The 13,947-nt window shown below is 35.9% G+C and overlaps 1 long non-coding RNA gene across 1 annotated transcript; it reads right to left on the reverse strand.

The window, feature by feature from the left end:
* Positions 1-6,826: 6,826 nt before the first annotated feature.
* On the reverse strand, positions 6,827-7,604 carry LOC106083825 (uncharacterized). The gene is made up of 2 exons (XR_001220716.1): positions 7,471-7,604; positions 6,827-7,266 (listed from the first exon to the last, which is right to left on the reverse strand). It is a non-coding gene; the product is annotated as an uncharacterized LOC106083825 (long non-coding RNA).
* Positions 7,605-13,947: the final 6,343 nt, after the last annotated feature.

The following is a 13,947-nucleotide window of genomic DNA, read 5'->3' on the forward strand; positions in this document are numbered from 1 at the left end:
GTATGAAATAGCTTATTTTTGCCTACAGAAAACAGGGATTGCCAAAATTATGCAATTTCACAAACATTATCGCGGTCTCGACAAAAAAAACGACATGTGGAAGCAAACGTTCTTATTGTGTCGTAATTGGTATCTTGAAAGACTATATAGGGCATTTATTTTTGTTCGTATATTTAGGTATTCAAACGTACAATATTGTACTTTCTTAACGGAGTAAGCTAAAGCTCTCAAAATTGGGATTCAGGTACACCTATATTGGGTACTGTCTATATTGGGTGACCAGAATATTTTTTTAAAAATAGTTCATTTAAGTAATAAAACATATAAAATTGTACATTCTTTACGGATTGAGCTAAAGCACTAACAACTAGGATACGGTTACATATTGACAGTAAATATGAGACGTTAAGAATATGTATGTATTTTGTACTAAAACATACAAAATGTTACTTTCTTCACAGAGTGATCTTAAGCTCTCGAAATCGGGTGCTTTCTTTACTATTTGGTGCTTTCTTCACAGAAAGGAAGATATTTCTGAAGTTTTAGACGCAAATATTACAAAACTTCATAATCTTATAAACGAGAGACTACCTAAGTTTTTGGAAGTCCTACACTAAAAAGTGGGTATCAAAAACTGGGGCTGCGAAGCGGACCACCCGGATGCTAGTATCTAAATATATACCGATCTGGGCCATATTGAACACGAACGTTGAAGAGCCTAACACACTGTGTCAAATTTCAGCGAAATCTAATATAAACGTGATTTTATAGTCCCAAGAACTTAAATTGGGAGATTAATATGTATAACAGCTATATCTAAGTATAAGCCGATCTTTACCATACTCGGTACGAATTACGAGGTGCCTAACGTTCATTGTGCTAAATTGGTTAATAAATTCACCTTTTATGGGCCTAAAACCTTAAATAGGGAGATCGGTATAAAAGGCAGCTACATCCAAATCTTGACCGTTCTTAGCTAAACTGAACTGGGATGACGAGAGCCCTAACATTACTCACCGTCCCAAGTTTCAGCGCCATCGAACAATGAAAGCGCCTTCTATGGCCCAAGACCTTAAATCGAGAGATCGGTCTATATGACAGCTAAATCTAAATCTGAACCGATACGGCCGTATTGAACCAGAGTGTTGAAAGTCCCAAAACAACTCACTGCCCAAAATTTCAGCGAAATCGGATAATAAATGTGGCTTAAATGGGCCTATGACCTTATATCGGCAGATCGGTCTATATGGGGCTATATCAAGATATAGTCCGATAAAACCCATCTTCGAACTTAACCTGCCTATGGACAAAGCAAGAATATGCGCAAAGTTTCTGCTCAATATCTCTATTTTAAAGACTGTAGCGTGATTTCAACAGACAGACGATAAAGAATATATGTACATTATGGGTTGGTTACCGAAAACAGGAGCCTTTAAAAAATTTGTAAGAGAATCAGTAAAAGTGGGTATGGTAGTAAATGGTGATAAGACAATGTGTATGGTATCAATTCTTGGAAATAACCGTACACCCGGACATATAAAGAATGTTGCTAACTATAACTATGAAATTCAGCACTTTTATCTTTCTCGGCACCGCACATTGGAGCAAAACCAGGAAAACACGGAGTTAATTCCGGGGAAGCTTTAATTGATAAACTTACGATACCTTATTATAGACTGCGTATTAGAAAGCATAACAAGCAGAAAATGTTCTCAAGTGCTGAGTTAAAAAATTTTTAATTAGGAATGAAATTACAAATAAAATCACAAACCAAATTGCAAAATATATTGAAATGTTCTATAATACAATGGAAAATATACAAAAAAGGAATTCTCACGTTTTTATGCGGATGCTGGCAAAAATAAATGTTTTTAAGAAGAGAAAAACTGGAGATTTCAATTCTAACGCCTTTGTTGACTCTTCGTTGGAGGATAATATGCTAGAAAGTGGATTATATGACACTTATCTTACGCATCAAACGAATTTCTCTTTTTCCAACAGTACACTGCTTGATTTATTCTTTGTTAAAAATCGTGCTAAAGTTATACTATACCATCAATACCCTGTTTTTCCAAACATGATGTAATCTTTTTAACCTATCATTTTAACACACGTGCAGTTGAGAACACTATTTCATATCGTGACTATAGAAACTTTGGCTATAGATAATTGGAAGATAAATTTTGCCAAATAAATAGGGACGAGATAAATTTATTGATTTCTGCTGACCAACAACTTCAATTCCTTCAAGATTGAATTCTTTTCTTATACTCGTATGACGCAACAGTACCGACTAAAATTAGACGGATCACCACCAACGCAAACCCATGGTTTAATTCTACAATCAAGTCATATATTGAGGACAGGGTAAGTTATACTATACCATCAGTACCCTGTTTTTCCAAACATGATGTAATCTTTTTAACCTATCATTTTAACACACGTGCAGTTGAGAACACTATTTCATATCGTGACTATAGAAACTTTGGCTATAGATAATTGGAAGATAAATTTTGCCAAATAAATAGGGACGAGATAAATTTATTGATTTCTGCTGACCAACAACTTCAATTCCTTCAAGATCGAATTCTTTTCTTATACTCGTATGACGCAACAGTACCGACTAAAATTAGACGGATCACCACCAACGCAAACCCATGGTTTAATTCTACAATCAAGTCATATATTGAGGACAGGGATAGAGCTTATACGAGGTGGAAACGTTATAGAACACCAGAACTATACCTAGAATTCCATTCTGCGGAAGGCAAAGACTCAATACTTCTCCCTTCGATTAAATTGGCATTGTATTCCAAGAGCAAATGAAAGTTAATTAGAGATATGGGGTTTGAGAAACCCAAAGCTTTTGTTCTTTGCCACGAGGATGTGGATGACCACAATCGAACTTTTGTTAACATACCCAAGATACAGGCTCTTCTTTCTATGGGTCTAACGGTGTGACATACTAGGTGAAGGCAACTTCGAATTCAGATGCCACTGCCGCTTCGACCAATCTTTTAAGTCGCACCTTGAAAATCGGACACAATCTGTGTATACCGGCACTAAAACTTCTAGAGCATTGAGGGTGGATAAAAGTGTGCCACAGGGGTCATTATCAGGAGTATTTATATAAACGACCTTCCTTCACGGTGGTTACATAGCACAGTGCACATGTACGCGGACGACTTTCAAATATATCTAGGTAGCATACTGGAAAACATTGTTTAATATGTTGGAAGACTGAACAATGCTTTCCACAGTGCCCATGAAGGTGCCAAATAAATGAGCTTTATTTAAAACTCTAAAGTCAAATTGTCTCCTCATTCATAGAATATCTCCTGGGGCGTTGAAATAATTATCAACATTTCTAGTGTCAAGAATTTGGGTTTGGTATATAATAATACTCTAAGCTGGTCGAACCACATAAATGCAAACGTTGGGCGGACATTTAGGAAGTTACGCACATTGTGGCTAACAAATTTGTTTACACCACCTTTGTTTTGTGAAAAATTTCCCTCGATCGTTCTTTCGGTGGTTTGACAATGTTACCACATTTGATTTTTTTTTGGTTTCTTTGGCCAAAATGTTGCAATTTACGTATAAAAATTCATATGGCTCCAACCAATTTATCAGCTGCTTACGTACATGTTTACATACAAATGTGAGTGTGTGGACCGCACTCAAATTCATATATGTTGTTGCAATTTCAACCAAAACCCACCCCTTCGAAATTAATAAATAATGAAACACAAAACTATTGAAAAGAAAGGAATTCTGCTTTTATTTATAAAATTAATTAGATTTTGTAGTATTTTTGTTGGTATAAGTTATATATACCAAACTTTCCAAAAGCCTTTGCCAGCATCTTCCGCTTGTATAAAAATTATGTTTTGTAATAGCAAGACCAAAAGCACAATACTTTCACAATCGTTATTGATTCGTACAATAATTTGTTATAAAAGAAACATTTATTTTTAATTTATTATAAAAATATATTTATTTATATTTTTATATTTATATACAAATAGTTTCTTATTTATGCATCCACAACAATATTTTTTCCATCCCTAGTAAATACATGGGGGCAAGATCACTAACACTAACAAACACTTAGTTACAATTAGAAGTTTGGCGATCGCGTCTATTTTACATACGAAAACGACTTGTTGCGCAGCAACTGTGATTGTGCTCTTCTTGGGCGTCGTGAAATGTAAATTTTCACTAGATGCGAAAACAAGTTATAGCGAAACGAACACTTTTCATCAATATTTTTATACCCTCCACCATAAGATGGGGGGTATACTAATTTCGTCATTCTGTTTGTAACTACTCGAAATATTCGTCTGAGACCCCATAAAGTATATATATTCTTGATCGTCGTGAAATTTTATGTCGATCTAGCCATGTCCGTCCGTCTGTCCGTCCGTCCGTCCGTCCGTCCGTCCGTCCGTCCGTCCGTCTGTCTGTCGAAAGCACGCTAACTTCCGAAGGAGTAAAGCTAGCTGCTTGAAATTTTGCACAAATACTTCTTATTAGTGTAGGTCGGTTGGTATTGTAAATGGGCCATATCGGTCCATGTTTTGATATAGCTGCCATATAAACCGATCTTGGGTCTTGACTTCTTGAGCCTCTACAGTGCGCAATTCTTATCCGATTGGAATGAATTTTTGCACGACGTGTTTTGTTATGATATCCAACAACTGCGCCAAGTATAGTTCAAATCGGTCCATAACCTGTTAAAGCTGCCATATAAACCGATCTTGGGTCTTGACTTCTTGAGCCTCTAGCGTGCGCAATTCTTACCCGATCAGAATGAAATTTTGCACGTCGTGTTTTGTTACTATATCCAACAACTGTGCCAAGTATGGTTCAAATCGGTCCATAACCTGATATAGCTGCCATATAAACCGATCTTGGGTCTTGACTTCTTGAGCCTCTAGAGTGCGCAATTCTTATCCGATAGGAATGAAATTTTGCACGACGTGTTTTGTTATGATATCCAACAACTGTGCCAAGTATGGTTCAAATCGGTTCATAACCTGATATAGCTGCCATATAAACCGATCTTGGGTCTTGACTTCTTGAGCCTCTAGCGTGCACAATTCTTATCCGATCAGAATGAAATTGTGCACGACGTGTTTTGTTATGATATCCAACAACTGTGCCAAGTATGGTTCAAATCGGCCCATAACCTGATATAGCTGCCATATAAACCGATCTTGGGTCTTGACTTCTTGAGCCTCTAGAGGGCCCAATTCTTATCCGAATGGAATGGAATTTCGCACGACGTGTTTTGTTATGATACCCAACAACTGTGCCAAGTATGGTTTAAATCGGTCCATAACCTGATATAGCTGCCATATAAACCGATCTTGGGTCTTGACTTCTTGAGCCTCTAGAGGGCACAATTCTTTTCCGATTTGAATGAATTTTTGCACGAAGTATTTCGTTATAATATCCAACAACTGTGCCAAGTATGGTTGAAATCGGTCCATAACCTGATATAGCTGTCATATAAACTGATCTGGGGATTTGACTTCTTGAGCTTTTAGATGGCGCAATTCCTATCCGATTTGGCTGAAATTTTGCATGACGTATTTTATTTTTACTTTCAACAACTGTGTCAAATAAGGTTAAAATCGGTTCATAACCTGATATAGCTGCCATATAAACCGATCTGGGATCTTGACTTCTTGACCCCTAGAGGTCGCAATTATTATCCGATATGCCAGAAATTTTGTACGACGGATCCTCTCATGACCATCAACAAACGTGTTTATAATGGTCTGAATCGTTCTATAGCCCGATACAGATCCCATATAAATCCTTCTCTCTATTTTACTTCGTGAGCCCCAATGGACGCAATTCTTATACGAATTGGCTGAAATTTTACACAGGTCTCCAACATACATATAATTTAATTGTGGTCCGAACCGGACCATATCTTGATATCGTTTTAATAGCAGAGCAACTCTTTTCTTATATCCTTTTTTGCCTAAGAAGAGATGCCAGGAAAGAACTCGACAAACGCGATCCATGGTGGAGGGTATATAAGATTCGGCCCGGCCGAACTTAGCACGTTTTTACTTGTTTTCCTCATATTTTTTTATATGGAGTTTCACCGCGAAAAACGAATATAGTACCAACCTTAATAGAAGACATCTTTTGGCGACAACTCTCTTGGTGCTGGTTCTACTATTTGGATGCGAACTATTCGCTCATTGTGATTCGCTGAGTCGACGTAGATTGAATGTGGCCTTCAATGGCGTACTTCGTACGTATATGGCTTAAGAAGAAGGGATCATGTATCATCCTACACGAATGATTTATACGAATGTAATTTTGACACCTTTCTCAGCATGAAAACCTTATTATTTCTGCACAAAGTAATAATTAATAGACTAACGTCGGCGAGATCTATTAGAAGAAAAAAGGTTATACCCATAAAGCGGCGAAGTCTAGTGTTTGAATGGCATTATTTCATAGAGCCTACTTGTCTGTGGAATACTCCTCCTTATGAATTACAAAACACCACCAACGACTTCACGTTTAAGAACAGGGTACAATAATTTTACTCAATTAGTTGAAACCTTTTCAATTTTATTGAAAACATATTTGAACTTTTTAAATATTTATACTATAATGAAATAGTATTGTAAAACTCAAAATTTGTTTCTCCAATATTTTTTGATTAATAGTTTATATTGTACACTCTAGACTTTAGGTTGGATATGATTTTTGTATACATAAACCTGTACTATAATTTATAAGATTTTAATTTTGTTGTGCTGAAACTAATGAAATAAAATAAATTGGAAATAAAATCTTTTCGTATTGTAGTCGTGCAAATACATTTCGTAATGTACTAAAATATGCAAACAATTGATTTCTTCGCAGATGCTAGGCAAAAAAGAAGCTATTATTTTTTGTTAGAAAATTAATAAAAGGTATTGGTAGGTAAATTTTAAGTGTATTCACATATTTCGTAATTTTCATTGTTTTCGCAATCTTCATCGATGTCATTTGGATTACAAATAATGCTCAATATAAGAAGGATTTTTTGCCAAATCTGTTATATCCATTGCTCTTCGCCCTCTTTTCGCATGCTCTTTCAAATCAGAATCAAAAGTATCGTAGATAAGTGCTTCAAAATCTTTCGTCATTCCTTAAATCTTTGTTCCAACGACTTCATGTAAACTTTCCGTTTTAGATTCGCAATCAAATAATGCCTTTTAATATTAGATTTTACTAGAAAATATTTTTGAACTGCATTTTCCCAAATATTAAAAATACAAAATAAAATTTAAATAATGAACACATTTTCGAAAAAAGCATTTTTACTGAATTTTAAGCAAAAATCCATCTAAGTTCAAGAGGAGCAAATATGAGCAAAATTTGTTTTTGTTTTGTTTTTCACAATATGATTTTAATTCTTCCAAACATAAATTATATGCACATTTAGCTTCTTACCTGTAGATGACGACTCCATTTTTGTATATTAAATAATCAAATGGTGAGCCGCTCAATCTTTAAAACAGTTTGACCAAATTTCGTTTTTTCACATTTATTTTTATACTTTTAAAAAGGTTCTTACTTCAGATGAGATTTGCAATGAAATACAAAATTGTTTATATTTAAAATTGACATTTCTTGCGTTAGGTATGTCTTCTGATATCAAAAACTACTGTGTTCGGCATCTTGAATTTTTCTAATTAATCCTCACACTTTTGGATTTGGCCCCAATGTGCACCGGCATAAACTAAACGAACAAAACTGACTTGAGAGAATACGAATACAATATTAGCAAATATATATTACTTTACATTAACGAGGATGTTCGGGAACAATGCCACCTTTTAAAACACAAATATTACACTATACAAGATACTGATATTACCCGTGTTGTTCTATGGTTCCGAAACATGCGTACTTGCGAATGCAGTTAATGTAGTACTTGAACTGTTTGAGGGAAAGATTCTTCGTATCATTTATGAACTGTGGAATTGGGTACTTCAATTTTATACCCACCAGCATAGGATGGGGGTATACTAATATAATCATTCCGTTTATAACACATCGACATATTTATCTGGGACTGCATAAAGTAACTATATTGTTGATCGTCTTGACATTCTAAGTCGATCCACTGATTTCCGTCCGTGTGTGGAAATCTTGGTGGCGGTCTGCTTGAAATTTTGCACACATACTTCCTATTGATGTAGGTCGTTGGGGATTGCAAATGGATATAGCTCCGATAAATATTTGTGCTTCGACTTAACATCTTGAGACTAGAAGCTGCTATTATTATCCAATTGGGCGTAGGAACTTGCAACGATCGTGCCAAGTTTGTTCCAAATCGGTGTACAACCTAATATAGCTCTCCCGGTTTGACATCTTCTGCCCTTAGAAACCGCAATTTTTATCCGGCTGAAATTTTGCAAGCGTTCCAAATCTGTGTACAGCCTGATATGGTTCCCATATTAGCCGATCCCCCAATTTGACTTCACGACACCTATATCCAGCAATTTTTAACCGATTTGACTGAAATTTTGAACGCAGTACTTTGTTTTTGCTTCCAACTCCCAGAGTTAGTATTTTCACAATCAGTTTATAATCTGATATAGCTCCCATATAAACCCATGTCCCGATTGACCTTCTACCTCTTTTAGAAACTATTGGGTTGCCAAAAAAGTAATTGCGGATTTTTCATATAGTCGGCGTTGACAAATTTTTTCACAGCTTGTGACTCTGTAATTGCATTCTTTCTTCTGTCCGTTATCAGCTGTTACTTTTAGCTTGCTTTAGAAAAAAAGTGTAAAAAAAGTATATTTGATTAAAGTGCATTCTAAGTTTTATTAAAAATGCATTTACTTTCTTTTAAAAAATCCGCAATTACTTTTTGGGCAACCCAATATAATTTTTGCCTGGTTTGTTAGAAACTTTGTACGGAAATTCCAATTATGACCCCAAAATTCGGTCCGGCCAAACGATTTTACTTGTTTGATTTAAACGAAACTTTTGTGGTCAAATTCCGTTCGGACACGGCTTTAAACAAAAGTCGCCTTACCATTATGCGATCTGCACTGCATAATTGATATGTTTGTTTGTGTTTTCACTGTCTCTTGATGGGTGGTGGGCAAATTTGTATTTGTCGATCATAGTTGTCACTGATGTTCATAGCTAATTTTTAAAGTAAAGCAGTTTGCAGATTGAGATCGTGCTGTGTAACTGATTAGGAGAAGATTAGTTGAAATTCGGCTGAATCGATTTTCTTGATATGTTCACAGTTTGTGTTAGATGGTTTGGAAGGAATAAAAAGACTGGATTAAAATTAAATGGAATAAGGAGTAGAATACAACATTTTCATGCATATTTGGGTGCAAGTCTTACGTGGGCCGCCCAACCACAAATCCCAAAAACAGACAGTATGTGCTCAAACGAAAAGTATTTTGTTATGGGACACGAATCTAATATCAACAAGTAAAAGCGTTCTAAGTTCGGCCGGGCCGAATCTTGGGAACCCACCACCATGGATTCTGCTAAAAAATTAACTAAGTTAAAGGGCATAATTTTATTCTAAATATTAATCTTCTGTCAAACCAGCAAAAATTAAAGCTTCTAGGAACCGAACAAGGATGATCGAGAGACCGCTTTACATGGGAGCTATATGAAGTTATTGAGTGATTTGGACCGTATTTGGAGGAATTGTTGGTAGTCGTAACAGAACACTGCATTCAAAATTTCAGCCAGGAGCTATATCAGGTTATAAACCGATTTGAACAGAACTAGGCGCAGTTATTGGAAGTCATAACAAACACAACATGAAAAATTTCAGCTAAATCGATCAAAAATTGCGGCTTGTAAGGGCTCAAGACGTCAAATCGGGAGATCGGTTTATGTGGGAGCTATATCAGGTTATAGACCGATTTCGACCGTACTTGGCACAATTATGGGAAGTCATAGCAGAACAATACATCCAAAATTTCAGCCAAATGCGACAAAAATTGCGGTATCCTGGAGTTCAAGAAATCAAATCGGGAGATCGGTTTGTATGGGAGCTATATCTTAATCTGAACCGATATGGCCCATCAATGATATGACCTACATCAATATTAAGTATCTGTACTAAATTTCAAGCGGCTAGCTTTACGCTTTTGACCGCTATCGTGATTTCGACAGACGGACGGATATGGCTAAATCGACTCAGGATGTCGAGACGGCCACAAATATATATACTTTTTCGGGCCCTAGATCAATATTTCGATGTGTTAGAAACGGAATGACTGGATTAGTATACCCCCATCCTATGGTGATGTGTATAAAAATTTAATTGTTCATCTATAATTTCCATATAGAGCGATCTCTCGAACAATTTCTTGCCTCCTAAAAAAACAACATTTTGTAGGGTCATAATACCGTTTAAAAACCTAATTTTCTATTTAATAATAATAGAGAATTTTTATGTTTAACAAAAAAAATTATTTAATGTCTTGCGGCGATAAATAATTTTATTTTTTTTTTATAAAATTATAATGTATTAGTTATAAACTTCGTCCCAAATACATTGTTAGATAATCTATTCTATTTATCAAGTTATATAATGCTTCCTTCGAACATATAAAAATAATTTATTCTTATCCTAGGACATCTCCCGTGTTAAAAATAACGTATACTGGAATCGCTAAGCTATAGAGGCTATCGATTACCTTCACATCACACAGATCGGACCCAAATGCTCCAGCCTGCGTGGTTCTCACAGCTATCCGGTGCCGGGAGCGTTATCAGGTTCTACACCGATTGGAACTATATTTGTCACAACTGTTGAGAGTCATAACAGAACAATACGTGCAGCCCAATGGGAAAAAAATTGCGGCTTCTAGGCGCTCAAGAAACCAAATCGAAGGACCACTTTGTATAAGGGCCGAGGTGGCAGCCAAAAATTTAAAAAAAAAAAACTCTCTAAAGACAACCTCAACTCGAAATTTCAATAAAACTTTGCATTTTGCGACATTAAATTTTCCATAAAAATCTTTTGTTATGGTTATCTGTCGCAAACATTTTCTAGCATTTTTCTGTAGACAAATTTCAATAAATATTTTTAAAGACTTTTTTTCATCAAAAACGGATTTTCAATCGATTTTAATTAAGCTCAAGAACAAATTAGCGACATAATTTAACAAGAATATAGATGGTTCTTCATAAAAATTGGTCAACATTTACTTTCTGAAATATTTTACAATTATAGTTGCCATAGGATTTCAGTTTTTTTGCGTAAAATTTTTTGGAAAAAAAAGTCATTTAAAACCAATAGACCGAGAAAAACAATAACCTGTTGAAGTCATAAAACTAGTTTAAGAGCGCTGAAAATTTTTCATTAAAAAACTGCAGCTGATTCGCCGATCTTTCGCTATAAAACTAAGATATTCGCAAAGACAGCCACACTTTGAGGGCTTTCAAATATTAGAATCGGCCTTCAAATAGTGTGTTGGCAATCATTAAACAATTCAGCTCTAACTTTATGACCAAATGTCACCGCCGATTGGTGAGTTCCTGCAACCATAATTTTCAAAAAAAAACAAGTAAAAGCGTGCTAAGTTCGGCCGGGCCGAATCTTATATACCCTCCACCATGGATCGCATTTGTCGAGTTCTTTTCCCGGCATCTCTTCTTAGGCAAAAAAGGATATAAGAAAAGAGTTGCTCTGCTATTAAAACGATATCAAGATATGGTCCGGTTCGGACCACAATTAAATTATATGTTGGAGACCTGTGTAAAATTTCAGCCAATTCGTATAAGAATTGCGCCCATTGGGGCTCACGAAGTAAAATAGAGAGAACGATTTATATAGGATCTGTATCGGGCTATAGGCCGATTCAGACCATAATAAACACGTTTGTTGATGGTCATGAGAGGATCCATCGTACAAAATTTCAGGCATATCGGATATTAATTGCGACCTCTAGGGGTCAAGAAGTCAAGATCCCAGATCGGTTTATATGGCAGCTATATCAGGTTATGAACCGATTTGAACCTTATTTGACACAGTTGTTGAAAGTAAAAATAAAATACGTCATGCAAAATTTCAGCCAAATCGGATAGGAATTGCGCCCTCTAGAAGCTCAAGAAATCAAATTCCCAGAACTGTTTATATGACAGCTATATCAGGTTATGAACCGATTTAAACCATACTTGGCACAGTTGTTGCATATCATAACGAAATACTTCGTGCAAAAATTCATTAAAATCGGATAAGAATTGCGCCCTCTAGAGGGTCAAGAAGTCAAGACCCAAGATCAGTTTATATGGTAGCTATATCAGGTTATGGACCGATTTGAACCGTACTTGCCACAGTTGTTGGGTATCATAACAAAACACGTCGTGCGAAATTCCATTCCAATCGGATAAGAATTGCGCCCTCTAGAGGCTCAAGAAGTCAAGACGCAAGATCGGTTTATATGGTAGCTATATCAGGTAATGGACCGATTTGAACCATACTTGGCACAGTTGTTGGATATCATAGCAAAACACGTCATGCAAAATTTCATTCCAATCGGATAAGAATTGCGCACTCTAGAGGCTCAAGAAGTCAATACCCAAGATCGGTTTATATGGCAGCTATATCAAAACATGGACCGATATGGCCCATTTACTATACCAACCGACCTACACTAATAAGAAGTATTTGTGCAAAATTTCAAGCGGCTAGCTTTAATCCTTCGGAAGTTAGCGTGCTTTCGACAGAAAGACGGACGGACGGACGGACGGACATGGCTAGATCGACATAAAATGTCACGACGATCAAGAATATATATACTTTATGGTCTCAGACGAAAATTTCGAGTAGTTACAAACAAAATGACGAAATTAGTATACCCCCCATCTTATGGTGGAGGGTATACAAATTAAGGTATCTTTACCAATTTCACAGTAACAGAAAAGAGTTTTGGCAATTTTTGATTCAGAAACAATTTTCGGGCGGCTAGCGTTACGCGTTCGACCGCTATCGTGATTTTCACAGACGGACATGACTAGGTCAACTTAGAATGTCAAGACTATCAGGCCCGATAACCGCAATCGCAATAATTTTACGAATTCCACTTTAATTTATGTTCCAGTAATCGAAAATCGCAAAAATTTTCAGGTTTCAATTCGGTAAGATTTGCCTGAGCGAATTGAGAATTAATTCACTTATTTCATTATAAAATTGTTATATTCAGTGCATTGTTGCGTATCTGTAGAATTAAAAAAAAAATTATTGAAAATTTAAGACCTATTTCTGTGTTGCCATCTATAAATATTATATATGAACGAATTATTCATCGGCAAATGGCTGCATTCTTAGAAACGAACCGAATACTTACTGATTGTCAATATGGTTTTCGCAGAGGATGTGGAACTGACGAAGCTGTTATTAATGTACAAAACTATATATGCAAAATGTTGGATAAAGGTCACAATGGCGTAGTAGGCATCTTCTTTGATTTATCTAAAGCTTTTGATATGATTGATCACAACATTTTATTAAAGAAGCTGGAATTTTATGGCATTCGCGGTAGTGTACTACGGCTTTTCAAATCTTATCTGGTGAATCGAAAACAATTTGTGCAAATGGGGGACAGTAAAAGCCAACTGGCTTCTATTGAACATGGTGTACCGCAAGGCAGTGTACTAGGCCCGTTGCTGTTTTTAATCTATGTTAATGACCTATGCAATTTGGAGCTAAAAGGACGGCTATTTATGTATGCGGATGACATATGTCTTTTTTATCCGTACAAGTCCACGACCGTGGTTAAAACTTATATGGAACGAGATTCTGCATTAATTTTTGAGTATATGCGACTGAACAAATTGTTTATAAATAGAAAGAAAACTAAATTAATCAGATTTAAACCATACCCTGGCCATAATATGGACTTTAGCATCACTGTGGATGGAGAAACTATAAAC

The sequence above is a fragment of the Stomoxys calcitrans genome, chromosome 1 (genome assembly GCF_963082655.1).
Source record: "Stomoxys calcitrans chromosome 1, idStoCalc2.1, whole genome shotgun sequence".
NCBI classification, from domain to species: domain Eukaryota; kingdom Metazoa; phylum Arthropoda; class Insecta; order Diptera; family Muscidae; genus Stomoxys; species Stomoxys calcitrans.